We start from the raw sequence: 9,999 nt of genomic DNA on the forward strand, positions 1-9,999 counted from the left end.
ACAAAGAGAGTCCAGATCTTTAAATTTCAAGGAGCATTGCTACTTGATACTCACCGAGCAGGTCTCAACCAAAATGTCATCTCTTCAATATGTAGTGAGAAGGGGCTTGTAAGGTCCCTTAAACCAATGGAGATGCCAAAAATAAATGCTACAATTTCTTTTATTTGCAAACAATGAGGAAATTTGCTACTCTTCTAACAAGCCATCCCAAATGTAATATCTTTTCAGTATCGGTAGTGAGCAGGCTTGTAAGGTCCCTCAACAGGCACATTGATATACTCTTCCTGATCAGGAGAAAGCTTTGTTATCTTGGCACCCAACTTGGGAAAGTGCAGAGCAGCGACCTTCTCATCTAGATTCTTAGGTAGCACATAAAACTTCTTCTCATACTTCCCTAATTTCTTCTCATTCGAGAGCTCTAATTGAGCAATGACCTACATCAAAAGGTATAGATTATGCTCCATTTATTGAACATACACCTATGTAGCAATGGATCATAGACAAAAATATAATCAAGGGATTGCTATGCCTGAGAAATCTTGTATGTACAAGCAATGGTTGCAGGGCATTAGAAATATTTACCTGGTTTGTAAAGGAGCAAGACATGACAAAACTTGGGTGGCCAATTACATAACCCAATTTCACCAAACCTCCCTCTGCAAGAACAATGTTGCCATTGTTGGTGTTAGGGAACACCAACCTACTAGCTTGAGGCTTGATGGTAATCTTCTTAACACCAGGGAAAGTTTCAAAGCCTTTCATATCAATCTCGTTGTCAAACTCACTGATGTACAAACAATGGCATTGGTCTTCATTTTCCTCATGTGATCTACAAAGATGATGTCCTTGTTGCCAGTGGTTGTCATAAATATATCAGGAGTTCTAACTACATCCTCAAGGGTGTGAATAGGAAGGCCTTCCATAAGTTCTTGTAGGGCATAGATAGGATCAATCTCTGTAACAATGACCCTAGCTCCAGTGACTTGCAAGGCTGTAGCACAACCCTTCCCAATATCTCCAAACCCACAAACAACAGTAACCTTACCAGTAATCATCACATATGTGGCTCTCATAAGACCTTCTAGGAGAGAGTGCCTACATCCATACGGGTTGTCAAACTACAAAAGAAGAAAGAGAATCATAATAAACGCAAACTGCATGTCTAATAGAAAAATTTTGAAGAAAAAAATATTTGAGAAATCTAGCCCTGGATCTATAATTTCACAATAATTCAAAACTCCAATACAAGTCTAATTATCTTTCAAAGCCATAGCTAATATTAACCCATCATAGCCAGATAATTGAATATATGTAAAGGTACTTGATTTTAAATATGAATATGCTTCTACACCAACCATGAACTCACATTGATTCAGCACCCTGAAAATTGATTCTTTTTTTAATGTAGTGGAAACTAGTCAATCCTAAAATGTAATGCAATGCAAGATAACTACACCATAATCATCATGATGTGATCTCAATGATATAAAAGAATCAAGGCAACCAACAAGAGCAGTGCAAACTCGTAACATCATGAATGAGACCAAAATGCCCCCTAAGGCCATACCAAATCCAACATCAAGAAGATGGTATCAAATGATTAAGATTAGCATTAAGATTAAGATACTTCCTAATGCTCTAAATAGATAAAATATAATACTGTCAAAACTAATAAATAATGGTCTAAAATTTACCATATTATACTATAAATCTGTATAACAGTTTGATGATGAGATCCTAACTGCTTTAAAACAAACACAAAACTCATTGTTAGAACCAAAAACACAACAGCTAATCAAGATTCCACATCTCAAACACCCTGACAAGATCTAAACAACAACAAACCCACCAGAAAAGTGTGAGTTCAAAAAGAAATGAAAACAAATTTCAAATCCAAACCACAACACCTAAACAATATCCTACTTCAAATCACCCTGACAAGATCTCAAAAATCATGCATCTACCTAAAAACATCTTTTAAAAAAAATAAGAGACAAAGAAATGAAGCAAGAATCCAAATCCAAATCACAATATATAAGCAATATCCCATTTCAAAAAATTTAGATGAGATCTCAACATCCCCATCATGCCCAACTGAAAATATCTATTAAAAAAAAACATAATGTTTATGAAAAAGCACAGAGAGCATGGCTATGACATTAATTGGTGAAATTGAACACTACTATGACATGCATGACCCACTCCACCATATTTTTCATGAGTTTTAATGTAACGGGGCTAGGTACAGGGAATGGGGGTTTCTAGAAACTAGCAATGGATCATAGGAAACAATGTAATCAAGGGATTGGTATTCCTAAGCAATATAGTATGTACAAGCAATGGTATGTCATTTGTAATTAAAGGGGTACTTGCAAGAGTTGATGTCAATATAGGAGGGTTTCTACTAATGGTCATACAAGAAAACAAGTCAGAACATTTTTAATCTATATTGGAAAAATAGAAAGAAATTCTACCAGATATTACAGAATATATAAAACCATAAATGCAGGCTTTGCAAACTTAGTTTTCCTGTGAGAGATTATAGAAACCTTAAATGTAAAAATAAAATGTCCAAATAACTATTGTAATTTGACATTCATAATGTAAAATTCAGAGTATCTTACAGTGCACTGAGGCACATCAAACCTCTCTGGTAGTGAAACAACAACATGTTTGACCTACAAAATCAAGAGCATATAAATTCTATTAATGTCTAAAATGGAGCCCCAAAAATCCTTCTTAATTGTAAGGGAGGTTATTCTTTAATGCAATTCATACATTGTACAAGTTGAAGGATAGCACAATATAGAAGCAATGAAGCAAGAGCATGAAGCCTAACTAACAAGTGCGTTATGATGTTATGGCAGGATGAGGTTGCATGGAAAATTCACTTAACTAAAAGCTCGGAACAAAGAAACACATGAGCCGATTTGGATCTATAATCTCTGAATGAAATTCCAGCTAAACTAGATATGTACACCACTTCCCATATAAGTTTAGCTTCCATCTTCATGCAACATCAATTTCAGTAACAACAGGCATGACCTCTAGTAAGTGTGCTTCAGTTTATGTAGGTTGGGTTGTGGTCTAGTAGAAGCTTGATGTGAGTCTACCCCAACTAACCCTTGTTCGATTCTTAGTGTATACATGGTTGGGCATCAACAAAGTGACACATGCCAAGAATTTTGCACCCACTCAGGCCAAAATTTGCATAGTCCAATAATAAAACATCACAAGAATATTATCAGTTCAGAACTTAGCTTTAGATACAAATAAATCATCTCAAAAATATTACCAGTTTAGAGCTTTAGATACAAATAAAACATCACAATAATATTACCCATTCATAGAGTTCAAAATACAAAAAAAACATTACAATAATATTATGAGTTCACAAGATGGTGGCCCCAAGAAGACCAAAGGAAGGGGTTTCAGAGAAGAAATCGACGCTGAACGCAATAGCCGCTTTGCGGTGCGAGAGTTTGAGCCTCTTGATTCGCATGGCGGCCCTGGCCCTCAGAGATGCACCTATGATGTTCTTTTACCAGAGCGACACAATCTGTTATTGTGTTCTTTCAAAGGTTTGGGCATTCTGGATGTGTTTGCGGGTACATTATGGGATAGTACGTATGACGAGATTTCAATTTTATCAGATCTTGGGAGAACTAGGCAAGGAGACAGGACATTCATTTCAGGCATAAGAAGATATCAAATCCCCAGATCCACTGCTGATCAATCAAATCGGGCTCTCATCAAACAGATCGGCCAAGATCTTGCAAGTCTGCTCCCCCGAATGAAGAATAGCCACGACAGAGCTGCTCTAGGAAGCTCAAGAAGCCCTGGCATGGGGTCAAGGCCCTTATCTAACTCCTTTCAGATCCAAATTTCTCAGCCTTCAGGCGAACCATCATGCAATGGGTTAGCCCTTCAGATCTGGTACAAGAACTCAAGCTGAATCTAGAGTGCAGAATGGGGATCCCATAAAGCCTTCTGCGACTTCTCTTTCAAGGTAAACAACTTGATGACCCTCTTCAATTCTCTGCTTACAGCATTTCCAAGAACAACTCGGTGGTGGTGACCCTTCGTTTGAGAGGAGGTGCAGCGGGACAGTCATCCTCTACTCGGCCTTTCTCATACAAAGACGCAGTTCACTCTGAGAAGCCCAAACCCCCAGAAGCCCTTAGATCTAAGGCCTTCTTGGTTGACAAGATTGAAGAAGTTCCCTCTGTTGAACTCAAGAATTTGCAGAAAGAGCTATCATTTGTAGATTTGATGGATTTTGGCCGCGATCTCAGGATCTCTATGCATGGATCCATGCAAATTGGACACATCATTGTAAGATCTTCTTTTCTTCGAAAGGTTACTTCATTGTTCTATTTGATAACAGTAAGCATTATGAAAAGGCCATAGCAGAGGGCCCTTGGTTCATGGGAGCTGCAGGGCTATTCTTCACTCCTTGGTTCCCAAATTTTGATCCAGCTACTGCAGTCATTACCAAGACACCGGTATGGATTCGACTTCCAAACTTACCTGCCCGCCTATGGGGTACTCGTGTCTTCAGAGCTATAGGAGACACCTTGGGCAGCTTCATCAATGGAGATTTATGGCGGGAATCCAAAGGTCTCTACTCATATGCAAGAATATGTGTGGAGTTAGACCTGAGCAAAGGTCTTCCAGAACAAATCAATCTCAAGATAAAAGACTTTGTCTGGACCCAGACTCTGGACTACGAGAATACTGCTTTTCGGTGCCGCCATTGCCACCAATCTGGGCATTTACAGAATACATGCCCATATCGCTCGGCAAAAAAGAACAAAGCCAACGTCTCCAAGCCCCAAGTCCAAGCGATGGGCTCCTTGCTCTCCTCCTCCAGTCGTGGATTATGATTCCTCCAGCTCTGAAGATGAAGATAGCGATGAAGAATTGAATCAGGCCCCTCATTTCGTGGCCCCTTCCACCGATGGTCTGGCGCCTTCCTCTGACTCAGCCATTGCTTAGAAACGTGTCCATTTGTCCTCCTCCTCGGATTCAGAAAAGGAGGGCTCCCCTGTGGAGGACCCCAATCTTCAAGTTGTAATCGCTCATCCACCCCAAAATGGTTGGGTTGAAGTTAAAAAAAGGAAAGGGAAAAAGCTTCGTGTTGAAGCCTCTAGCCTTTCAGGGTAGTACTCAATGCTTCTTTAAGCTCCCAGTGACTTGTTGTAGCTCCTTGCTTGCTTAACTCCTCCGGAACCGAGGTTGATAGTCCTATCATTTCCGGTTGCCGGTATCATGCATCTCTGGAATGTATCCTCTTGTACAATATTTTTTGCTTAATAGAATTAGTCTTAATTCAGAAAAAAATATATATATTATGAGTTCACAAAACTCTAAATACAAATGAAACATCACCATAATATTTCGTGGTGATAGAGGTCTAAATGCAAATAAAACGCTAATAATATTACTAGTTCACAAAGATGTAAATACAAATAAAACATCACAATATTAGCAAAGCTCTAAAGACAAATAAAACATCACAATATTAGAGGTTCACAAAACTCTAAATATTTGTTCCAGGCATGCTCTTTTCATACCATAATCATCCCAAATTTTTTTTTCCCACCAATCACGTTCCCCCATTAATACCATTAAATTCCCTAAGCTCTGCATGTCCATACCTAACCTCCTCAACATTGGGAAATCCTTAATCTTAAGGACACGAAGGGTAGTGAATGACCCTAGCATACTTTGTAAGTAGGACATGGATACCAAATCCACCCTCTCTAGCATTAGAAATCCATTTGGCCTTTCTGTGAGGTCCCTCACCTATGTGCACGCTTTTACTTTGAGAAAATTTAATTTTTTCAATGTCTCCAACGAAGGAAGTTCTATTATTTCATCACACCGAAATAATTATGTTCTTTGTAGTCACTGAAACTCACAAATCCAGTATGGTATGTTTACTCCCTTGTAGCCACAAATCCAATATGGTAAGTTTACTCCCTTGTAGCCACAAATCCAGTATGGTAACTTTACTCCCTTGTAGCCACAAATCCAGTATGGTAAGTTTACTCCCTTGTAGCCACAAATCTTGCGGAAGATGTGCATTATACTTTAAGGATAAGTGCCTAATTTCCAACAAGGTTCCTAAGCCTATACCTGTTTCATTCCCTTCGGTCCTTGGAATTATAGTTAGAGTGAGCTCTGTTAGACGTGTGAGATCCTTTAAAGGCTCTGAACTTTTTGAATGCAATTATAGCTTTTTCAATGAAGTGAGCTAAGATATCTGTAATGGAATCACCAAGTTTTCTAAGCCCAGTAAATACATATTTCATTAAAATCGGAAATTTTTTTATTACAAGGACATCACCAGAATTGGAATTTTTTTTTTTTGAAATTCTGTATTCACTATTTAATTCCAAATTTAACGAAATATGTGTTCAGTAGGTTAAGATCTTGAAGCCTTGAAAGATTGCATATGGCGGGAGGCAGGGATCTTATATAGCAGAAGGAAAGATCTAAAAATTGAAGCCGTGGAAGATTGCATATGGCTGGAGGGAAATCGCAAATGTGAGTATGACTCAATGAGAGAAACTCCAGACATGTGAGTTGACTAAGAGATGTTGGCACTGACACCATACCGGTGTTGGAGAGATCAAGAACCTGCAGATATGTGAGGCCGTGGAAAAAGCTTTGTGGAACATGACTAGATAATGGATTTTTGGACAAGTTTAAACTTACAACTTTTGAGCCACTGAAATCATTTGGCAGATCTTCAATTTGATTCTGGCATAGAAATATTCTCTTGCAATCCCAACTTTGTGCATCTGTAAAGAATAACATGCGGCACTCTTATGTGCTTCAGTTTCCACACATTCTCTGGTTTTTTAACATTGCCAATGAGCTGCTTATCAATGAACAAACCACGATCTATAAGATGCCTTGAGTAGCTGTGCATGGTGACCATGTCCATTGAATAGGTAGCCTATCTGCTCTTGACAAGGCCTTCAGCAATCCATATTCTCATCAAGATATCCACATCAATTTCTTCATCTTCATGGCACATTAGACAAAAAAATTTGCAAGCTTGAATTGGACAAATCATCATAGCTCCATTTTAGTGGCAGATATAGATATTTGTGAACACGGGGATGAATATCTCAAAAAAAAGGATCCTCACTTTTTATCAAAGATACATAATTATTCCACTCATCTACAGTTGTTTTCCCAATCATTGATTTAGCCAATACAGTTATGGCTAAGGGCAAACCTTCGCACTTGTCTGCAATATTTTGGGCACACTCCTTTAACTCCTCCAGAACATCGCTACCTTTGAAAGCTACTCTCTCAAACAGTTCCCGACCTTCTTCCATAGACAAGGGCTCCAATTCCAGTGTCCTATATGCCTCCATTAATGCCAGATCTTTGTTGTGTGTAGAGAATAAAACTATGCTATGACGACAACCTTCCCCGACACCTAACTCTTCCAGCAGATCCAGGGGAGTCCACACATCATCTAATATCAAAAGAAATTTTCTATGAAAAGTGTTTGAGAGAATATCATCTTCCGAGTATTATGACTAGAAAATTCTATTGGGCCCTATAATACTAATGATTACCCCATTACTATTGTAGTTATACCCCTTATTAATATTGTTGTGCCCCTATTTCCCCCATATTGTTATTAATGTGCCCCATAGAATCCCTCTATTGTTATTTTTGTGGCTTTATATTATTATTGTTAGGTCGGCTGGATTATATTGTGACTCCTTAGACTCCTATATATAGAAAGGAGGTTTTGTCATTTAAAGCATCCAAGAATCGTTCATTTATGTAATGTAAAGGAGGTTGCCTCCTCGAAGAGGCTGAATTCTAATGCGTTGATCTATCTTTTCTATCTTTTCTTGAGCTGGTTTCATAACATTTGGTATCGGAGCTTTGGATTCTAGGGTTTCACTGCTCCAAATAGGTCATCGTGGCAGTTTTTGCTATAACTTTTTTTTCTGCGAAGTTTCAGAAGTTGCAAAAAAAACCCATTTGAGAATAAATCGCGTTGAACCTCAGGTCCGAATTTTAGAGCTTTTCACACTACATTTGTGGAGATATGATCTGAGGAAGTTGGTCTTTTTGCAAACTCTTGAATTACATTCCAAGCAGGTGACCTGGGGAAAATCGTCATAACTTTCTCTCTAGGGACCGGATTGAAATTTCATAAGAAGGTATAGAAAGAGGACAGACTCTAGTTTCTTTTATGCATATTTCAGATCCAAAGGACGAAACAGTGACTTGTGGCACGTCGTACAAGTTCGCTCTACTGAACTAGTCTATAATCAAGTCACTGTGGGATATTTCGCATAACTCTTCCTTGGAGAATCCAATTTGGGTCAGACTTGTGGCATTGGAAAGAGGACACAGAAGGCTACTACAAAGTGAAAAAAGGTGTGTAGTTTTTTTTTTTTTTTTTTTTTGCGTAAGCTTGGTTTGAAGGAATTCAAAGGGCATAGAAAAGCATTATTATCGGTAACTGATGCCCTGAGGAAAGAAAATGTAAACACCTAGTAATGAACCTGAAAGCTCTAGAATGACTCATGAAGAAGAGGAAGAAATGCTACATGATATATCAAAATTACAAGAACAAGTGCAACAAATGTCACGCTCACAAAAGCTAACAGAAGCTAAGATAAATGGCGTGGAATCTAAGATAAATGGCATGGAATCTAAGATAAAGGGCATGGAAGCTAAGATGGATGATTCGAAGACACATTTGAAGAGAGACATGGCACATTTGAAGACATATTTGAAGACAGACATGGCAGATTTGAAGACAGATTTGACAAATTTTCTACAAGAAATACTTACTAATGGTGAAAAGGTTGTAAAGGAAACTCATGATGTGAACAAAAGAAATGTTAATCATGATTCCATAGACTCTAATGTTGGATCAAGGAGCCACCGTATTCCAAAAATCGATATGAGTAAGTTTGATGGCAAGGATCCCGCCACATGGATATTACAAATGGAGCAATTCTTCGATCTCAATAATGTGCAAAACACACAAAAGGTACGTATGGCAACTTTATATTTGGAACCAAATCAGTTCGTATGGTATCCATGGCTTTTCTCTCATAAACAATTTATCACTTGGGAATTTTTTACGGAAGAATTGATAGCACATTATGAGGATACAAAAAGTAACACGTTTTTTAGCCAATTGATAATTTTCAAACAAAAGGGTTCAATAATGGAGCACATTGAGGAATTCCAAAAATTGAACATAAGGGTAAAAGATATTCCAGAGTAGCATAGGATTGATGTGTTCATAGGGTCATTAAAGGACAATATCCAACATGATGTTTGCCTTTGGGAACCTTATTCATTAGAGAAGGAATTCAGGTTAGCAAGAAAAATGGAAAGCAAAATTATGGCAACCAGGAAGCATACCACTCACAACTATAAAGACGGAAGTGTTGTTGCCCATAGTCTTCCAAAACCTATAAGGTTGACACCACAACAATTGGAAGAAAAAAGAGAAAAATGGCTTTGTTACAGTTATGATAGCAAATACAGTAATGGTCATAAGTGTGCTGAAAAGAAATTATTCTACATAGATTGTGAAGAGGAAGAAGAAAAGGAGCAAGAAAGGTCAAAAGAAGACGATATACTCCAGGAACAAAGCCTAAATGAAGAACAAATAAATCCGACCATATATTGTAATGCATTGGCGCGAATTACCACTCCTCAAACCATCAAGATAGAAGGACAAATCAAGAAGAAAAAGGTAATAGTGTTGATTGATTCAGGAAGCACCCACAATTTTATTCATTGTAAGGTAGAAAAAGAATTGAATTTCTTCCTATATCCAGCACCAGAGTGTCAAGTGATGATTGCAAATGGAGGAACAATAAATTTCTCTGGAAAGTGCCATAATGTCAACCTATCCATGGGAGAATATGTATTGACTAGCCCAATCCTTTCCATTCCAATAGGAGGTGCTGATGCTGTACTAGGAGTCCATTG

General features: G+C 38.1%; 1 pseudogene; it reads right to left on the minus strand.

Annotated features, from left to right (window-relative positions):
- Positions 1-224: 224 nt before the first annotated feature.
- LOC149184550 (adenosylhomocysteinase pseudogene) lies at positions 225-7,394 on the minus strand (annotated as a pseudogene).
- Between the last annotated feature and the right edge of the window lie 2,605 nt (positions 7,395-9,999).

The sequence above is a fragment of the Pinus tabuliformis genome, chromosome 3_2 (assembly GCF_031772625.1).
Source record: "Pinus tabuliformis cultivar Carrire ecotype Pingquan chromosome 3_2, CPIR1, whole genome shotgun sequence".
NCBI classification, from domain to species: domain Eukaryota; kingdom Viridiplantae; phylum Streptophyta; class Pinopsida; order Pinales; family Pinaceae; genus Pinus; species Pinus tabuliformis.